This window comes from Lissotriton helveticus, chromosome 3_1 (genome assembly GCF_964261635.1).
Source record: "Lissotriton helveticus chromosome 3_1, aLisHel1.1, whole genome shotgun sequence".
Classification (NCBI taxonomy): Eukaryota; Metazoa; Chordata; class Amphibia; order Caudata; family Salamandridae; genus Lissotriton; species Lissotriton helveticus.
This window is the reverse complement of record NC_136061.1, coordinates 320,141,112-320,161,083: the sequence shown is the minus strand read 5'-3', so window position 1 is coordinate 320,161,083 and position 19,972 is coordinate 320,141,112. Positions and strand designations below refer to the sequence as shown.

Sequence of the window (19,972 nt, the reverse complement as noted above, 5' to 3'; positions counted from 1 at the left end):
AACTGCAGATTTATTTAGTGGCAACCTGCTGACCCTGTTCTCGGGGGCAGTCGAAGAGGGCATGCTACCACCAGACCTTTGTATGGCCACAATTATTCCTATCTATAAACAGGGTAAACCCCCCGAGGAATGTGCGTCATATCGCACCATTTCACTCCTGAACGTGGAGGTTAAACTCCTGGCGACGATTTTGGCACTTCGGCTACGACGGGTGATTCCAGGTCTGGTCCACTTGGATCAGACAGATTTACTGCCAGGCAGGGCAACCAGGTCAAATCTGAGGAGAACCCATAACTGGCTGATGGAGGTGCGTGACCGACAGGATCCCGACATGTTCCTGTCTTTGGACGCGGAAAAAGCGTTTGACGCAGTACATTGGCCTTTCCTGGAGGGAGTATTGCTCAAATTCGGTTTTGGTCCCAAGTTCAGGAAGTGGGTGAACCTTCTTTATACGGACCCGAGAGCTAGGGTAAAGGTCAATGGGGTGCTGTGACCGGACTTCCCCATACGGAGAGGGACCCGGCAGGGGTGTCCCCTATCTCCGTTACTGTTTGCCCTTACTATAGAGATAGTGGCGTGTGAAATAAGACAGGAAAGAGGGATAAGAGGGTTTAAAATTAAGCAGGCGGATACGTCAGAGGAGAAAATTTTGCTTCATGCGGATGGCATCCTCCTATATGTTACCCACCCAGCTGTTTCAATCCCACTGCTATTTACCCTTTTGGGTGGCTATGGCTCCTATTCAGGATACATGATAAATTGGCACAAGTCAATTTTGTATAGCCCCAGGAAGGGGGAGGTTTGGCTTCCCTTGCCCTGCTCTCTTCAGGTCACAGGTGAAGGGTTTACATATCTGGGGATATACGTGACAAGGGATAAAGCAATCTCATATCAGAGAAACATTCAGAGAGTGCTCACAAATTTCGTTAATGACGCAGCTAGATGGAAGACACTCCCCCTCAAGATTTTAGGCCGTGCTGCAATGTTCAAAATGATACAGTTGCAGCGGTTTCTTTATGCCCTACAGAATGAATATTTCCCCCTCCCCCAACAGGTTTTTAAGGATATAAATGCCAAACTCTGGTCATTGCTCTGGTTGGGGAAGCAATCCAGGATAGCCCTAGAGACATTGCAGAGGAATCAGTATAAAGAGGGGATCTCTTTGCCAAATATCGAAGCGTATTACTGGGGAGAACACTTATCGCGATAAATGATTGGCTCCACGCCCGGGCGGATCACCCCACGTATAGACTGGAGAGAGGTACGATGGCGCAATGCACCTGCTTGCACTATATATATGGGGGTAGAGGGAAAGAGAGACTGCTCTCAGCAACGCGCATTACTGTGGATTTGTGGGTGAGGGCGACCAAGGCGATTGGCTGGACACACAAACCTACGAAACATACCCAGATATGGCACTGCGCATGGCTAGAGGAGCTGCATAAGCTGAGGGGGTTTAAATGGTGGGATGACATTGGCATCTCTGTACTGGGGGATTTTTTGAAAAGGGGAGATCTGAAGTCCTTCCAGGCGCTGAGGGTGGACCGCGGACTGCATCACACTCAGTGCCTGAAATATGCACAGTTGCGTCATGCATGGACGGCGAAGAAGGCGCTCTCATGTCCCCTGCCTGAGTATGCCCTGCTTGAGGGCCGACTACTGCAGGAGCACATCCCGAGTAAATTAGTTTCTCTGACCTATAAAACATTGATTAATAATATGCTTGACAGACTGATGAAACTGAGAGAAACATGGGAACTAAACTTGGGGGAGATGGACACACTCGACTGGGAGACAGCCCTGATGCATCCCAGAGAAGTTGCAATAAAGTCCCGCCTTAGGCTCATACAATATAAAATTCTGCATAGGATTTATTACGATAGACAACGACTGCACCGAATGGGGCATGCTAGTGATACTAACTGTCTGACATGTGGGCATGTGAAGGGAGACTTTTATCATACTATCTGGGAATGTCGTGTAATTCAGGAATACTGGATCTTAAGAGAATTAAGTAAAATATTGGAGACGGCCCTCCCGGTGGAGCCTAAATTGGTTCTATTGGGAATAACAAATGATGTGGATCTGAATCGCCCACTCCTGATTTTTGTAGCACTAGCTTTAGTGGTGGCTAAGAGGGACGTGGCCCGGACATGGGGCGCTCCCATACCTCCTCAGCTAGATGATTGGAGAAGGGACATGGACATGTACATGGCAGCGGAGAGGGTCACATACAAAGCCAGGGGGTGTCCCAAGAAGTTTACTAGAGTATGGGGGAATGGAGACAATAGTATGGCTTGGATGGGGGGCTGTGAAAGGAGGAGGAAAGGCCACTCTGTTATCCCGGTTACATGCGGGGAGGTCCCTGACTGATTTGTGCAATGTAGAGACAGGTGGGGCATCATTTTATCAATGTGTAGTGTTACTGGTGGGATTATGGGTATGGTGGGTGGAGGGAGGAGAGTGGAAGGGAGGCAGGGTATGGAGGATGGATTCATGCGACATGCTTGTTATGTTTATTTTAAAAAAGCAAATACCATTTTTTAAATTTTTTTAAGAAATTGACTTATCCCCAAATGGCACATGTAATGTCTGTGTGTTTTTTTTTTGCCCATCTTCCCCATCCCCACCCAATTCACTTTCCCCGTCTTAGTTGAGCCATACCCAACAAGAACAATTAACATTTCCCCCAAAAGATTGACTAATAAGAAATAAACAATCAAACAGCTTGTGTGATGCTCACGTAAGGGTCAGAGCTGCCCACCCATTTCTTGTGGCTAAACAACATGGTTACCCGCCCAAACATGCATATTACGAGTTCCAACACTATACAACAGTTCCAGGCAAGGCTTCATATGAATCTACTCTAACGGAGCTCAAAAACTTGACCTGCAGCAAAAAACAATGAGAGGCATGGCAGCATACATAGGCAGTAGTTATAAATGTTGACAGTCAACTTATCTGGTCCAGTAGGTCATAGGTCTCCCCACGCAGACCCAGTCCAAACCGGAGCCTGATGGGAGGATCCTAAACAACGTGCAAATAATACACCATGTTAGCCGACTTGTGTCCATTAGATAGTGTTCATTCCACATCAGACGTAGTAGACTGATCTCCATGTTCTCCCCTCGGTGACCGTCTACGCGCTCCCTGTTGGCCCTTCTGTTGTATGAACTTCATTACTTCCGATGGTTCGGCGAAGATTAGAGTTTTTCCATCCACTGTAAGTTTTAGTCTGGCCGGGTAGAGCATGGCGTACGGGACATTCAAGTCTCCCAGTTTCTGTTTAGCTGCAGTAAACTTTTTCCGCGCCTCCTGTACCGATATCGTGAAGTCTGGATAGATGGATATGTCCATACCTTCGTGCGATAACTTGTCGAGTTCTCTGGCCTTCCGGAGCGCCGAGTCTCTGTCTCTCTAGTTGAGCAGCTTGGCAATAATCGGTCTCGGTCTGGAGCCAGCTGGAGGTTTAGGCGCCAACGATCTGTGGGCTCTCTCTACAATAAATAAGTCTGAAAAAGTTTCATGACCTAGCAAGGAGATGAGTAGCTGTTCCACGTACAGTTCCATTGGGCCCGTGTTTGTCGTCTCAGAGACGCCCATTAAGCGGACGTTGCTCCTTCGGGACCTAGCCTCCAAATCTTCTGACTTTGCAGTTATGGCCGCCAATTGCTTCTCCGTCCTTGACTGTTTCGCTTCCATTTGTGCTTGGCCGTCTTCTGATTCTGATATTCTCCGCTCCGCCATATCCAGTCTTTCCGTGTGTTTATCAATTCGCTCTGACATCCTGTCAACTCTATATGTCAAGGAGTCAATCTTTCCATCAATATTCGACAGTGCGGTCTGGATTGTGGCAAACATGGATTGTATGTCGTCATTTGTTACTCCGCCTGAGGCCCCCGCCGTCGATTGCGCCATCGGTTGTTCATCCGCAACTTGATCTTGCTGTTTCTTTGAATGTTCAAAGGTGATTTTAGGTTGGGTTTGGTCCGTTTTACCCATGATATATTAATTGCGTTATTCAGGCTGCGTGTGCCCTGCCAATTGCAACTCCAAAAATGATGATATCGTAAGTTTAAACCACCCGGCCTGCAGAGCGGCGTTTAGTTCCGTCCCAGGGGGCGAGCAGGTCCGGCCCTATATGGTAGTATGATTGTTATTGCTCATTGAATAATATAGGTCCTGGTATGGATGCCAGTCTCAAAGGGGCATCCACAGGGTTCATCAGACTCTGTAATGCTGTTTAATTATCTGTGGCAACAGACACCAAGTACTGCTCATGTGTCTATCTGCCTCCCCCGGCCAGCATCACAGCTCTGCCAGGTCAATTAACTGTGGTCCCGGCCTTCCGGTTGTGCCGCTCCAGATATTCAGTGGTCTACGGGCCGAAGCCAAGGGGGGAGGGGTATCCCACTTGCCACACAGCATCGACCGATTAGGCTAGGAAGACTCAAAAAGCGGGCCTCTCAGTATCTGTGTAATCACCTGGCCGTGTTGTAGATTACACCCATAAGCCCTGCGGTCTTTTAGGGCCCGTGCACACCCGCCTGCAGTCAGCTCACTCTGCCAGGTCAAGCCCATGGCCTCAGTGCCTGCCAATGGTGTGCGCAGTCTGGCCGGGCCCGTGTCTTTACTACAGCACAGGGCCACCCAGCGATGCACCGCCTCTCCTCGGCAAAGCACGAACAGCCGCCAGTGCGCTCCCCCGCCTCTGCTCAATCACGAGGGTGCACCGCGCTGGCAAGGATCAGGCCCCGGGCCTCCGCTTGGAGTTCATACCAGCCCCCGCGCCTCTCTCAAATCTCCGGCGCACAGCGGGGGCTCCGCACTCCCCCGGCCGCTCACCTTAAAACAATGCGGGTGATGTTTGTGTTTGTTGACCGGGAGGCATTGTGTGTGAAACAAATAACTTAATCTGGTACTCATTTATGCTCAAGTTCATTACATTGAACCTGTCTGGAGCTTCACACGCATTTTAACGAGATTGTAGACAATGGATGCCTTGCAAGTTACTCCATCTTGGTAAGGACTTCTGTAGAAGAAGTGAACTCTTAAGTATCATTGATCAACCGTTTAGGACATGGAATTAAATTCTTCCACGATCAGCCCTGATGAAGCACGCTAGGGTGAAACGCGTTGGCTGTGTGGATAAAGAATAAAAGAAGATTTTTCGAAGAAGACAAGTTTTCATAATAATTTGTGTGATTCGTGTGCATACTATATGCCATTTAATTTGTGCCTCTTTGAGCGATTATATTGTGCAGTTTAAATTTAAGTTCTGGGGCAGTGGACTTACAAAGGAGGGCACGAGCCAGATTGTTGAGCAAATTTACTTAGAGTGATAAAAGAGCAAGTGCGGTGTAATTGTTTTCCCTCACTGCCTTTGTGTTTTTGGGGGATGTTGCTCCAGCGCTGAGACCCGCCAGCGTTTTTGCCGCAGATAATCCCGGGGGCACGGTTGCAGCAGGCTTCCCGTCCTCCCAGGGCCGCTCTGCGTGTCGTACGTCACGGCCCTTCCTCCTACTGGGACCCGCGGATTCACTTTTGATATCAGGATCAGGGCCGCTGCCGTTCGCACCCCCGTTAAGGATGTTTAATAGCTCTCAGGAGTCAGGCAAAGTTCCTCGCCGGATGCACTTGCTTCACCATTCGGCCTCCACCAGGTTTCTGCACTTATTTTGTCCATGTTGGAAGGATTAACTGAAGGATGGTAGGGTGGGTGCGAGGAGCTTGCTTAACAAGCGGCCATCTCGCTTCAAGGCTAGCTCCGCCCCCAATTTATTTATTTGTAAGTGCCTAGTAATTTGGTACCTAGGACATGTATATTAAATGCTCACAGTAGCTCTGCAGAACTGATTATGCCGGCCACTTAGGTAGCCCTTTAAACGTGTCACAGGCCTACCACTGCAGCCAATATATGCAGTTTTGGGCTGCCATTTCGACAGGAAAATAAACCTTTTACTAATCCTAAGTCTTCCTTTTTAATACATATCAGGAATTCTAGGGTAGGCCCTAAACAGCCCATAGGGCAGGGTCGAGTGTGTTTAAAAAGTTGAACATATACATTCAACTTTTACATGTCCTGGTAGTGAAAAACTCTTAAATGTGTTTCTCACTGCTGCAATGCCTACCTCTCCTATAGGATAATATTGGATTACCTTATTACATTTATTAAGTGATAACTTTCCATTGGATGCTGGTAAAATGATGAGTTTGGTTTTTAAAGAATTGTAAATTAAAACCCTCCTTAATGGTAAAGTTGAATTTTAAGTCACAGTTCTGAAAATTCCACTTTTAGAAAGTTGAAAATGAAAAGAAAATTACCCAGAAATGTATCCGGGAATACCCAGTGCACTACGAACAAATCACTATATAGTGTACACAACGTTATCAAAACAATCGCTGATGATGTACTGTTATTCTGATTGGAAACGACAGTAATCCAACCAGCTTCCAATTAATCAAAGCTGAGAATCAGATCTTCAAACCATGAAGTTGATTGTAATCTGCTTTATTCTTGATAGTCGCAGATGCAGTATAGTTCAAAAAATGGCAAATAATGCAGCTTGTATTCAGCATAAAACAATAGAACTTCAAATATCCCAATGCATTTCGGGATTTTCACATAAGCCCTTTGTCAGGGGAATCTGCAATGTATCAATACACTGGTTGTAATGGAAAGTATACAACGACATGAAACTTAACAGCAATGGTAAAACATTATGGCTCACGAGAGGGATAGGAGAAAGAAGCTATTATGGTAGCTGATAGAATTCAGCCTCATCCAGTGTGTTAAAAAGCCATCGTGAAAAAAATCAAGTGACAAATTAACGGAGCCTGGAAAACTAATAGGTGTCAAAAAAGTGAGCGATAAGCGGCAAACGTTAAAGCATGCGTGACATTAATGCAAAGTGCCCAAACGTAAACAAAACAACATATATAAACGAAAAAGTTAAAAGTAAAGTGCTCGTCGTACCTCTAGCACTTGAGTACATGGACTCGAAGCGAAAACTTAAGCCAACATGAAAACGCTGATCTCTGCGGAACGAATCAAACAAATGCTACAGTATGTTTTAAGGGTGAAAAAAGTAAACAAGCTAATACGCCAAGGGAGGGCGCTTACCTGTGGCAATACACTTAAACACGTGCGCTGTCAAAGATCAAAAAGTGTGACCAGCACCTGAAAAACGGACCAAACAACTACTGCAATATATAATAAGGGTGAAAAAAATAGAGAACATGGTCATACGCCGAGGGTGAATGTTGGCGCTTACCTGTGGCAATACTGTGAAATATTTAGGCTCGAGCCATGTCAAAGTTCAAACGCGTCAGCAGCACCTGAAAAATGGACCAAACGACTACTGCAATATATAATAAGGGTGGAAGAAATGGTGAACAAGGTGATACGTCGAGGGTGAACTGCGGCGCTTACCTGTGGCAATACTGTAGACCATGCGCTATGTCAAAGTTCGAAAGCGTGACCAGCACCTGAAAAAACTGAGCTATTGTGAAAAGGTGTCTAAAACACTCTCCAAAACACAGAGTGGTCCCAGCTTCAAGATATAGGACTCACCAGAAGCAGCGAAGAAGCACTCGTCGGATTCAACTCAGAAGACGCCAGCTCTATCGAATAAGCCAATGCGTCATGTGTTAATAAGAACGTGCCAGTAAAAATAAACGTGGGCAACAAAATAGGACTGTCTGAATAGTGAAAGCGCCTAAAACGGAAGGCGGCAGCCATGACAAATATATGGCAAAAAATGCAAAGAGACTGTGCAAAACTGAAAACGAAAAAGTGAATGAACAAATGAACGAAAGCAGTGAATAAAAACATGAATGAATATGAGCTAATATTGGGAAAGATGTAAACAATAAGATAGAATATCACATAGCAAAAAGCAGTACCCAAAACTGAACAAAAAATAATGACACACCCTCGGAGAAAAGCAATAGCAACAGTTAAAGACTATCAGTACATTGTAGCCACCAGAAAAATGACTACCAAAGTTTGATACCCACAATGACAGGGTAATAAAACCTAATCTAATAAATACATAATATACCTATCTATAATGAAGCAACAAGCACAGAAAACAACTGACAGCAATGTAGTGACAAAATTCTAAGAGTTATAAAAAACAGGGCAATGTAAATTTATCATTCGACCCTTTCGGGGACCTTGTTTGCATGAACCAGATCTAGTGAGACTCACACTGAGAGAAAACTTGAACAAGTCTCTGTCTGGACGAATCTCAACCATCTCCAGAACCACAAATCTTAGTTGTGCAATAGTATGTTTTGCAGCAAGCCATTGTTGTGATAACGGAGAACTGATCGTTGTAGTCCTGATTCTACTTTTGTGTTCAGTAATTCGGGTGCGGAGAACCCTCTCCGCCTTGCCAACATAATATAAGTCAATTAGAAAGTTGGCATTTTCTTGTCCTACGTATTTGGGTGCCTGCAGCCTGTATCCTGGGTCACATGACTAGGAGTGGCTGGCAGTTGGTCTTTGTGTATTACTCCCAGACAGTGAGACAAAGGAGGAATAAGTGTTGGCAGCATAAGCAATCTCTGACTAGATAATGGGGCAGAACTGTCGCCTACCACACATGCACATCACAAAGACTCTGCCTCAGTGCGGATGTATGACGTTACAACGCATACTATTACAACGCATGCTTTTACAACGCATTTTTTACAACGCAAGTACCTTTACAATGCCAAACTTTACAACGCATTCTTTTACAACGCAAAATAGTGAATGTAATGTAAAAGTACTTTTACAAAGAAATCACTTATAACGCATACCGTTTTTTTTTTATTTTCTAAAATAAACCTTGGCACGGGATGCAGGGAAAAATGTGGGTAGAAACTGAACGTAAATATAACGAAAGGCAACGGTTTTTAAAATTAATACTCGAGTATTAAAATTACTACTCGAGTATTAAAAAAGTACTCGCGGAATTACAAACAATTTACTATTTTAACAAAATAATATTAATTAAAAAAAACATAACCAATAAAAGTAGCAGATTAATAAAATAACTATTGGTAATTACAAACAGATTTCATTCGAAAAGTCGCCATTTTAAAAAGTCTACAACAACAAATTGTCCTACTACTGTTTTCAATGAAAATAACACCACAACATGATTTACAAAATGGATGCCAAAACGGGACGTGAAAGTTAAAACAACACTTTTTTATTACAACATTTTAAATTGTAAGTTTCCACAAAAAAATTAAACGATTTAAAAAGCACATAAAAACGCTGTATTTCTCAAAAATTATAATGACACTATCAAAAACTTATAAACACGAGCAAAACACGATTTTGAAAGCAGTTGATTATCAACTCCCAGAGTGACCAGACGCCAAAATCTGACCCTCTGACCTACTCACCGAGCTACGACCTAAATTGATTCTAACAGGAATATTTTCCGAACCTCAAGTAAGTGTCGAAACAAATAACAGCAATAGCACAATAAAAGGATTAAAAATCAGTATTATTAGTAATACTTTTTAAAATATATTTTACAGATATTACAAACTTTCCGGAATAGTCAAACGATTTTCCAAAGGGCTAAAAAACTCACATAAAATATGTAAGTACATATACATATTAATCTATATTTTTCGACATTTATTTAATTTACAGCATAAAGCTATCAGTTAAATAATGGTCACAGAAAGTAAACATTTTAAAATCCACAATATATTTTACCGTACCACTTTTTTAAAAGATATTAAAATAGAAATCAATAGAGTGTGATGTAAACCAATAGAAAGATTTTTTAACAAATTTAAGAAATATAAATTATTTTTTAAAACTGCACAACTGAAAGATTAGCGAGGATAATATTTCGAAACTGCATTTTGAGAAAAGAACAACACTCCTTTTCAACTAAAATTAAAAGGTACTGTTTGTAAATATTTTTTGGGTCAATTTGCAAATTACCAAAAAAACTAGAACTATTTCTAATGCACACATTTATTATCATTTTCACAGAAAAATAATCAAGTAAGAAAATAACGAGGACTTTCGTCTGTTTAAAAAAGCACAACGTTTTGAAGAGGTAAATTATTTGAAAATTACAGTACTTCAGTATTATTACTCCAAAAAGATGCTGCAGTAGGGAAAGTGTGGGATAGTGTAGGGGCATGATTAACTATTGTAACTCCAAGAAGATGATGCAGTAGGGAAAGTGTGGGATAGTGTAGGAGCAGGATTTACTATTCTAACTCCAGGAAGATGAAGCAGTAGGAAAAGTGTGGGATAGTATAAAGGCAGAATTTACTATTCTAACTCCAGGAAGCTACTACAGTTTTGAAAGTGTGGGATAGAGAAGGTGCAGAATTTAACAAAATTAAAGCTTTTGCACAAAAATAGAGACATTTTCCTATTTAAAAAAAACATTTATTAAAACAAACATAAAGATACTTTTCTCTGTTTGCAGAATCTGAAAGACCTCTTCTAAGAACAAAACAAAGTCAAAACCAAGGGAATCTCAAAACCAAACTAGGAAAACACACCAGACTCTGAAGGTAATTCAAATGAAAATTCCATTAAATGACACTGATAAAATGACAGTACTTCAGTATTATTACTCTAAAAACATGTTGCTGTAGGGAAAGTGTGGGATAGTGTAGGGGCAGGATTAACTATTCTAACACCAGGAAGGTGCTGCAGTAGGGAAGGTGTGGGATAGTGTAGGGGCAAGATTTACTATTCTAACTCCAGGAAGGTGCTGCAGTAGGGAAAGTGTGGGATAGTGTAGGGGCAAGATTTACTATTCTAACTCCAGGAAGGTGCTGCAGTAGGGAAAGTGTGTGATAGTGTAGGGGCAGCATTGACTATTCTAACTCCAGGAAGGTGCTGCAGTTGGGAAAGTGTTGGATAGTGTAGGGGCAAGATTTACTATTCTAACTCCAGGAAGGTGCTGCAGTAGGGAAAGTGTGGGATAGTGTAGGGGCAAGAATTACTAATCTAACTCCAGGAAGGTGCTGCAGTAGGGAAAGTGTGGGATAGTGTAGGGGCAAAATTTTAGAAAAATAAAGCTATTGAACATAAATGCAGACATTTTCGATTTTTCATCAAACATTTTAAAAAAAATACATTTTCATATTTTTTTCTGTTTGCAGAATATCAAAGAACTCTTCAAACAACAAAAGAAATTCTAATCCAAGGGAATCTCAGAACCAAACAAGGAAAACACACAAGACTCTAAATGTAATTTAAATGAAAATTCCAAACAATGAAACAGAAAAAGTGACAGTACTTCAGTATTATTACTCTAAAAACATGTTGCTGTAGGGAAAGTGTGGGATAGTGTAGGGGCAGGATTAACTATTCTAACTCCAGGAAGGTGCTGCAGTAGGGAAAGTGTGGGATAGTGTAGGGGCAAGATTTACTATTCTAACTCCAGGAAGGTGCTGCAGTAGGGAAAGTGTGGGATAGTGTAGGGGCAAGATTTACTATTCTAACTCCAGGAAGGTGCTGCAGTAGGGAAAGTGTGGGATAGTGTAGGGGCAAGATTTACTATTCTAACTCCAGGAAGGTGCTGCAGTAGGGAAAGTGTGGGATAGTGTAGGGGCAAGATTCACTATTCTAACTCCAGGAAGGTGCTGCAGTAGGGAAAGTGTGGGATAGTGTAGGGGCAAGATTTACTATTCTAACTCCAGGAAGGTGCTGCAGTAGGGAAAGTGTGGGATCGTGTAGGGGCAAGATTTACTATTCTAACTCCAGAAAGGTGCTGCAGTAGGGAAATTGTGGGATAGTGTAGGGGCAAAACTGTAGAAAAATAAAGCTATTGAACATAAATGCAGACATTTTCTATTTTTCAACAAACATTTAAATAAAAAAATACATTTTCATATTTTTTCTATTTGCAGAATATCAAAGAACTCTTTAAAGAACAAAAGAAATTCAAATCCAAGAGAATCTCAGAACCAAACAAGGAAAACACACCAGACTCTAAAGGTAATTCAAATGAAAATTCCAAACAATGAAACTGAAAAAATGACAGTACTTCAGTATTATTACTCTAAAAACATGTTGCTGTAGGGAAAGTGTGGGATAGTGTAGGGGCAGGATTAACTATTCTAACTCCAGGAAGTTGATGCAGTAGGGAAAGTGTGGGATAGTGAAGGTGCAGGATTTAACAAAAATAAAGCTTTTGTACAAAAATGCAAACATTTTCCTTTTTTAAAAAAACATTTATTAAAACAAACATAAACATACTTTTCTCTATTTGCAGAATCTCAAACACCTCTTCAAAGAACAAAACAAAGTCAAAACCAAGGGAATCTCTAAACCAAACCAGGAAAACACACCAAACTCTGAAGGTAATTGAAATAAAAATTCCAAGCAAAGAGACTGAAAAAATGACAGTACTTCAGTATTATTATTATAAAAAGATGCTGCTGTAGGAAAAGTGTGTGATAGTGTAGGGGCAGGATTTACTATTCTAACTCCTGGAAGGTGCTGCAGTAGGGAAAGTGTGGGATAGTGTAGGGGCAAGATTGACTATTCTAACTCCAGGAAGGTGCTGCAGTAGGGAAAGTGTGGGATAGTGTAGGTGCAAGATTTACTATTCCAGCTCCAGGAAGGTGCTGCAGTAGGGAAAGTGTGGGATAGTGTAGGGGCAGAATTTTCTATTCTAACTCCAAGAAGGTGATGCAGTAGGGAAAGTGTGGGATAGTGTAAGGGTAAGAATACTATTCTAACTCCAGGAAGGTGATGCAGTAGGGAAAGTGTGGGATAGTGTAAGGGCTGGATTTACTATTCTAACTCCAGTAAGGTGATGCAGTAGAGAAAGTGTTGGATAGTGTAGTGGCAGGATTTATTATTCTAACTCCAGGAAGGTGCTGCAGTTTGAAAAGTTTGGGATAGTATAGGGGCAGAATTTTCTATTCTAACTCCAGGAAGGTGAAGCAGTAGGGAAAGTGTGAGATACAGTATGGACAGAATTTACAAATCTAACTCCAAAAAAGTGTTCCAGTAGGGAAAGTGTGGGATAGTGTAGGGGCAGAATTTAATCAAATTAAAGCTTTTGAACAGAAATGCAGACATTTTCCATTTTTCATCAAACATTTAAACAAAAAAATACATAATCATATTTTTTTCTGTTTGCAGAATATCAAAGGACTCTTCAAAGAACAAAAGATATTCAAAACCAAGAGAATCTCAGAACCAAACAAGGAAAACACACTAGACTCTAAAGGTAATTCAAATTAAAATACCAAACAATGAAACAGAAATTTGTATTTTGTATTTGTATTTGAGTTTGTAAAGCGCACTGCTACCCGTCCATAGGTTTCCTGGCGCTGTATAACTCTGGGGAATCCGTCCTGGCTTTCCCTGTGGGATGATCCGTGCTTGGAGTCCCCAAGGTGGAGCCAGGCATCCCCGGAATTGATGGGGCCGTTGTGGCGATTAGGCAAGCTAATGCCCAGAGTTGCCGAGTGGAACCCCTGATTAGAGTAGGCACCGAAGCGAGAATTATCGAGTCCGCTGACCCAAGTCCACGACCCTGCCGCGTCGGGAATTGAACCCTGGTCCCGGGCCGACTTCTGCTCCCGGGTCTGCCGCCTCTAACCAGTGAGCCACACTACTCCACATAATATTGACAGTACTTCAGTATTATTACTCTAAAAACATGTTGCTGTAGGGAAAGTGTGGGATAGTGTAGGGGCAGGATTTACTATTCTAACTCCAGGAAGGTGCTGCAGTAGGGAAAGTGTGGGACAGTGTAGGGGCAAGATTTACTATTCTAACTCCAGCAAGGTGCTACAGTAGGGAAAGTGTGTGATAGTGTAGGGGCAGGGATTGACTATTCTAATTCCAGGAAGGTGCTGCAGTAGGGAAAGTGTGGGATAGTGTAGGGGCAGGATTTACTATTCTAACTCCAGGAAGGTGCTGCAGTAGGGAAAGTGTGGGATAGTGTAGGGGCTGAATGTAGCGATCGCGCATGCAGGCGCAATGGTGAGGAAGAGAATCCTTGTCAGGCGTCCCTCACGGAAGAACTACATATACCAGAAGGCCGTGCGGCGCCAGAGATCAGGAAAGAGGGCGGAATCTATATAGCCCCCTCCCATTTCCCAGAACGGTGCTTGTCAATGTTGATTCTGAACTGCTCTCCTGCTTCCAGTTTTTGCCCTCTGCGTGGTCAGAGGTCGTGTCTTCAGCCCGTCGACGAAGAGCCTGCGTGGTCAGAGGTCGTGTCTTCAGCCCGTCGACGAAGAGCCTGTGTGGTCAGAGGTCGTGTCTTCAGCCCGTCGACGGAGAGCCTGCGTGGTCAGAGGTCGTGTCTTCAGCCCGTCGACGAAGAGCCTGCGTGGTCAGAGGTCGTGTCTTCAGCCCGTCGACGAAGAGCCTGCGTGGTCAGAGTTCGTGTGGATCTGCCGGAACAAGTCATGTCCTGGAACAGCAAGTATTTCAGAGGAGTGCGGGCTCGCCTCCTAATCTAGCATCTTGCTCTTTCGTGCTTTTTGTTTTGTATTCCAACCGTTCAGTACATATTTAATTTGTGACTTGCTTGGGGTTTCACTGGTCTGCCTTCCCGCCTTATAAGTGGCGCATACGTTCAGGATAAATAACCTTGATCACTTCTCTACCGCAAGGTGTATTGCGGATATTACTAGACGTGCTGTATTAACGTCTTATAATCGGAAAAGCCACTACTCTACGATTTATCAAAAAGAGGTGGATGTTGCTATTGAGAAGTGGAGTTAACTTCTCAAACCTATGTACAATCCTCTACTGCCCCGACTTCCAGAGTCCTTCACGGCATTAGACTAAAGGGAAAACGGTGAGTGCAGAGACAGGGGGGATTATAGGACAAGTGACAATAACTGGTGATACTAATAGCCTGTCCTCTGTCTTCTCCCCCACTTGCAGTGCTGCAGTACCAGTGAATTCACGTGTAGCCTTTGACCAGAGATTCTCGAGAAACCCCAGAAGTCCTTTTGCCCATCCGCCTCGCGGCCTCTTCCCTTACACACTTAGACCGTGGTGGAATCCCCATTGTTTGGTGTTTGTGGGGAGAAGTCGTGAGGACTGTCATCTTATCGTCTCTGCTGGCCCTCAGAGTAAGGTTAGTGGCGCGTGCGTGTTCTTGCGCTGCTATCAATCGCGACAGATTGACAAGCCCAAGAATACTGTCCAGCCTAGACGATGGACACAAACACAGTCCTTGCCTCCTTGTTGGAGAGTTTTGCAGAATTGCAGCAGGAAGTACAGACCTCTCGAGCAGAGAATCAAACCCTTTATAAAGAAGTGTTTGACTTGCGTAGAGAGATTTCTGATCTTGCCCATAAGGAACCTGTTGTTAAACCATTGATAAGACCAGCGACGTTGCCCCCTCCTCCGTCCTTCCAACTAGGGGGTGCTTTTTCGGTTCCTTCTACTTCAACTGAGACCAATCCCACCGTACATGTAATCCAGAATCAGGGTATACCCCTAGCTCCGCCCGAGAGATACTATGGAGATCCTAAAAAATTCGAGACATTCTTAAACCAATGTCGTCTCCATTTCTTATGTAAACCTATGGTGTTTCAGGATGAGGCTTCTAAGACAGCGTTCATGATGTCATATATTTCCAATCTGACCCCTTAGAATCCTGTGAATACCTTGGTCTTAATGTGAGAACACCTAAGAATCAAAGCTGCAAACTGCATACATTCTACCACCCACCAGGAGAGAACGCTAAGTTCACAGAACAACTGATGGAGATCATAACGACCAATTCTAACTCGGATGCCAATAACATATTCCTAGGTGACTTTAACCTCCATTGGAATGACGGCGGTGATAAACTGGTCAACTCGCTTAAAGACTTCCTCAATGAGCTAAAACTTGTACAAGCTTGCAACCAACCCACTCACTCACAAGGAGCAACCTTAGACTGGATTATCTCAAGAAAGGATGAGACATCTATCCTTGCTATAGACCCTTGTGACTGGTCTGACCATCACATCATAACATTCACGATACCTACAATGACAAAGGGTAGGACCGTGCAACCACGCAAGCTCAAGAAACTGATCCGAGACACAAAGGAGGCTAACACTGAACTACTGGTTAAAAGGTGTGAGAGTGACCTGAAGCCTCCCAACAATAAGCAAAATGTCAATGAGCTGACGGATCACTACACAACCGCAATCGGTAATATCGTCAATGACACCATGCCCCAAAAACTGAAAAAGGTATCAGAGAAACCAAAAAATCCTTGGTTTAATGAATCATTGAATGAGGACCGGCGCAAACTGAGAATGGCCGAAAGGAGGTGGAGACAACATCCCTCCTCCCCTGAGCTGAAAACACTCAGAAAAACAAGAAAAGAATACAACAAAAAAATAATCAACTCCAAAAAAGAATTTATCAGAGATGAATTGGACAGTGCCATAAACAGACCACGAAAACTCTTTGAGATCTTAAAACAACAGTCAAATAAACTAGCCAAAACGGTTTTAGAGAATACAAAAACTCCCATAAGCTGCGAGGAATTCTCCTCTTTTTTCACGGAAAAATCTAAATTGCTTGAAGATGACCTCACAATTGCAGCAACTAACCTTAAGGCACTGCCTCCATCCAGTAACGAATCCAATTTCTCACCAGAGAGCCTCCAAACTAAAAATAAGGCAAAATGGGACACATTTGAACTATACGACCAGGAAAAGATCGCCAGAACGCTGGCGGAACTTAGACCGAACAACCACTTTCAAGACCCATTACCAGGAAAGTGTGTAAGAGAAATCAGCCACACTCTAGTTCCGATCTGGACCGAGATAATAAACGCCTCACTTACACAAGGAACCCTCCCCGACTGTCTCAAAACAGGGCAGGTGATGCCCATCCTCAAAAAACCGACAGCTGATGCTACAGACCCGAACAACTATCGACCAGTGACCAACATCCCTCTACTGGCTAAACTCATTGAGAAATGCGTGCAGGGCCAACTAAGTCAACACATCGCTAAATTTTCATTACTGGATGATTGCCAATCAGGTTTCAGAACAGGGCACAGTACCGAAACTGCGATCTTGCACATAATCGATGACGCCCTTCAAGCCCTAGACCGAAATCAATCTTGCCTACTGATCCTCCTAGACCTATCATCAGCATTCGATACGGTAAAGCACGAAGTGCTTATGACCAGACTACAAGACAGGATGGGTTTGTCTGGAAACGTGCTGAAATGGTTCAATTCTTTCTTACAGAACAGGACTCAGCGATTCCTAGTCAACCAAACAATCTCTTCCCCGAGCCCCAACGCAATAGGGGTCCCACAAGGCTCTACGCTATCCCCAGATCTATTCAATTTATATGTAGAACCTCTCACGGAGATCCTTCAAAAATCACAGGTATCCTATCATATGTATGCGGACGACACGCAATTATACATAAAGATCGCCTCCATTGAGGACATTGACTTAATGAACAAGACACTAAAGAGTGCTTTGCGATGGTTAACAATGAACCATCTGAAACTAAACGCCCAGAAAACTGAATTCCTGCTAATCTCACCGACAAGGAGCCAATCTGAAGTTATAGAGTGGACTAAATTGGTGACAGCGCTAAACTGCACCCCGACCCTAGTTAACTCTGCCAAATCACTAGGAATTACACTAGATAAGAACCTCGACATGAAAAACCATATTAACTCAATGGCCAAGAGCGCCCGCTTCCACCTGAATTACTTAAGGAAACTGAAACCCTTTATCACTGAGACAGACCTAAAACTGGCTATACAATCACTAGTCATCTCGAGGATCGAATACGGCTGCACCACATTAGCGGGCCTGCCAAAAACATCCACAGCACCACTAAAAGCCTGCCTCAACGCAGCGGAGAGACTCATTACGGGAACGAAGAAATTCGATCACATATCTCCTCACCTGAAAGCACTAAACTGGCTACCTTACGAGGCCAGAATTCAAATGAAGATGGCCTGTATTACACACAAAGCGGTTCACTACAACACACCCAGATACCTAGCCAAGAAACTTACGATCTCAGGAGGTAACAGAACAACTAGAAGCGCAGGAGATTTGCTACTACGACCAGCCTTTTTCCACAAGAAAAAGACCTACAACCGAGCATTCTCCGGAGCTGCCCCCAGAATCTGGAACTCACTCCCTCCAAACATCAGGAAGATTCAAAATACAGTAACATTCAAACGAGAACTGAAGAGCCACTTGATGAGTAAATACCCTACTTAGAGAAACCTAAGGATCACTGGAATGGATCAATTATGATAACTGAGGGCCGCCCTCTTCATGGAAAATGGGAAGATCATCATCGGACAATGAACTGATGCCGTGCGCAAGCCGAAGCCTGTCACATCACTGATACCTCATATATGTGTGAACTTTAACTATATCTCACAGTCATACTATATAACCTCTATCTCACTTGATTTATTGATCCATATATGTGGAACCTTAACTATCTATCACAATCATTATATATAACTCCTACCACACTTGATTTATTTATACTTATTTTCCCGGATAGGCACTGGAACGCCTTATAACCCTACCTCAACGGGCATGGTTTGTTACCATGACACAAACCAAGCCGTGCCCGCCATATAATGCTAATTGCACAGCCAATATGAATATATATATTTATTCTTGACCATACAGTATACTGCCTTCTACCTCACTATTCTCTAGTTGTTAGTATTGCTTTTATTATCTTTATATGTAATTGTTTCCTTGTTAAGCGCTCTGATACCCACGGGTCTTGTCCGCGCTATACAAAACACTATAAATAAATAAATAAATAAATATATGGGAGGGAATGCTTCCAGTTGGACGATTCCTTTGCTTGAAAGGGATGATCCCGTGTTACGGAATTTCTCTGAGTTTTGTCTTGAATTAAGGAAATTATTCGACAGGAAGTCTCACATGATGTCCTTGGACCGTGAGTTGATGACTTTACGTCAAGGTTCACAAGACCTGTTGTCCTATATCACCACATTCAATCGCCTCATAGTAGAAACGGATTGGCCAGCACAAAAAAGAATTTCATTATTTTATCAGGGCCTGAGGGGTGAACTGAAGGACGTGCTAGCTCAGGTGGTGCAATTGCCTTCGACCTGCGAGGAACTCATCGATTTAACTGTCCAGCTGGATCATAGATTGTTGGAAAGAAAAGGTGACAGAAACAGGGGAGACTATAGGTTGTCGTATCCCGTGGTCCGGCCCCGGCAGGGGGGTGAGGAAAAAGCCAAGACTACTGAAGGAACCGAACCAATGCAGATAGGGGGTATACGTGGTCCTCTCACTAGAGAAGAGAAGGATAGAAGAAGAAGACTCAAACTGTGTCTGTATTGTGGCAAAGGGGGTCATTTCGTTAACGATTGTAGAGCCAGGAATTATGTCCCAGGACGGAATCCCCTTCCCAGAGTACAGGCCACCATGAAGATGGAGGAACCGGCGGAAAACTAGAAGTCTCAGATCAGGTTGAGACCTCTGATTTGAGACCCCCGTTATCCAAGGTCTCCCCTGTTTTGGCGAATACCCTTCACCCTGCAGTTGCCCATATGAACGTTAGCGTGTCTTTATGGGTGACTACCCAGAACCCATTAAGTATCGATGCCCTGTTGGATTCAGGGGCTACAGGAAACTATATCGACCGAGACTATGCTTTTCGAATGGGCATCCCTTACGAAAAGAAACATACGCCTGAAACTGTCAAGGCAGTGGACGGAACGGTCCTTTCATCTGGTCCTGTAGTGTATCACACCCTTTCCTTATTGATGGAGTTCGGGAAAGACCATCGTGAACATATTCAGTTCGATCTCATTGACGCTGCGCAATTCCGTCTGATTTTGGGTATGCCCTGGCTCACCTTACACGATCCTGTGGTGAGTTGGTCCTCAAGAACTGTCTGTATGACTTCCGATTATTGTAGGGAGCACTGTCGGGATAAGGCGACTTGTAGCTCCCCATCTGATCCATCACC

At 43.4% G+C, this 19,972-nt stretch overlaps 1 protein-coding gene across 6 annotated transcripts in view; it reads right to left on the bottom strand.

Annotated features, from left to right (window-relative positions):
* LOC144822412 (multidrug and toxin extrusion protein 1-like) overlaps positions 1–19,972 on the bottom strand; it is an 887,289-nt gene that overhangs the window by 334,811 nt on the left and 532,506 nt on the right. The gene's annotated exons all lie outside the window — the stretch shown is intronic.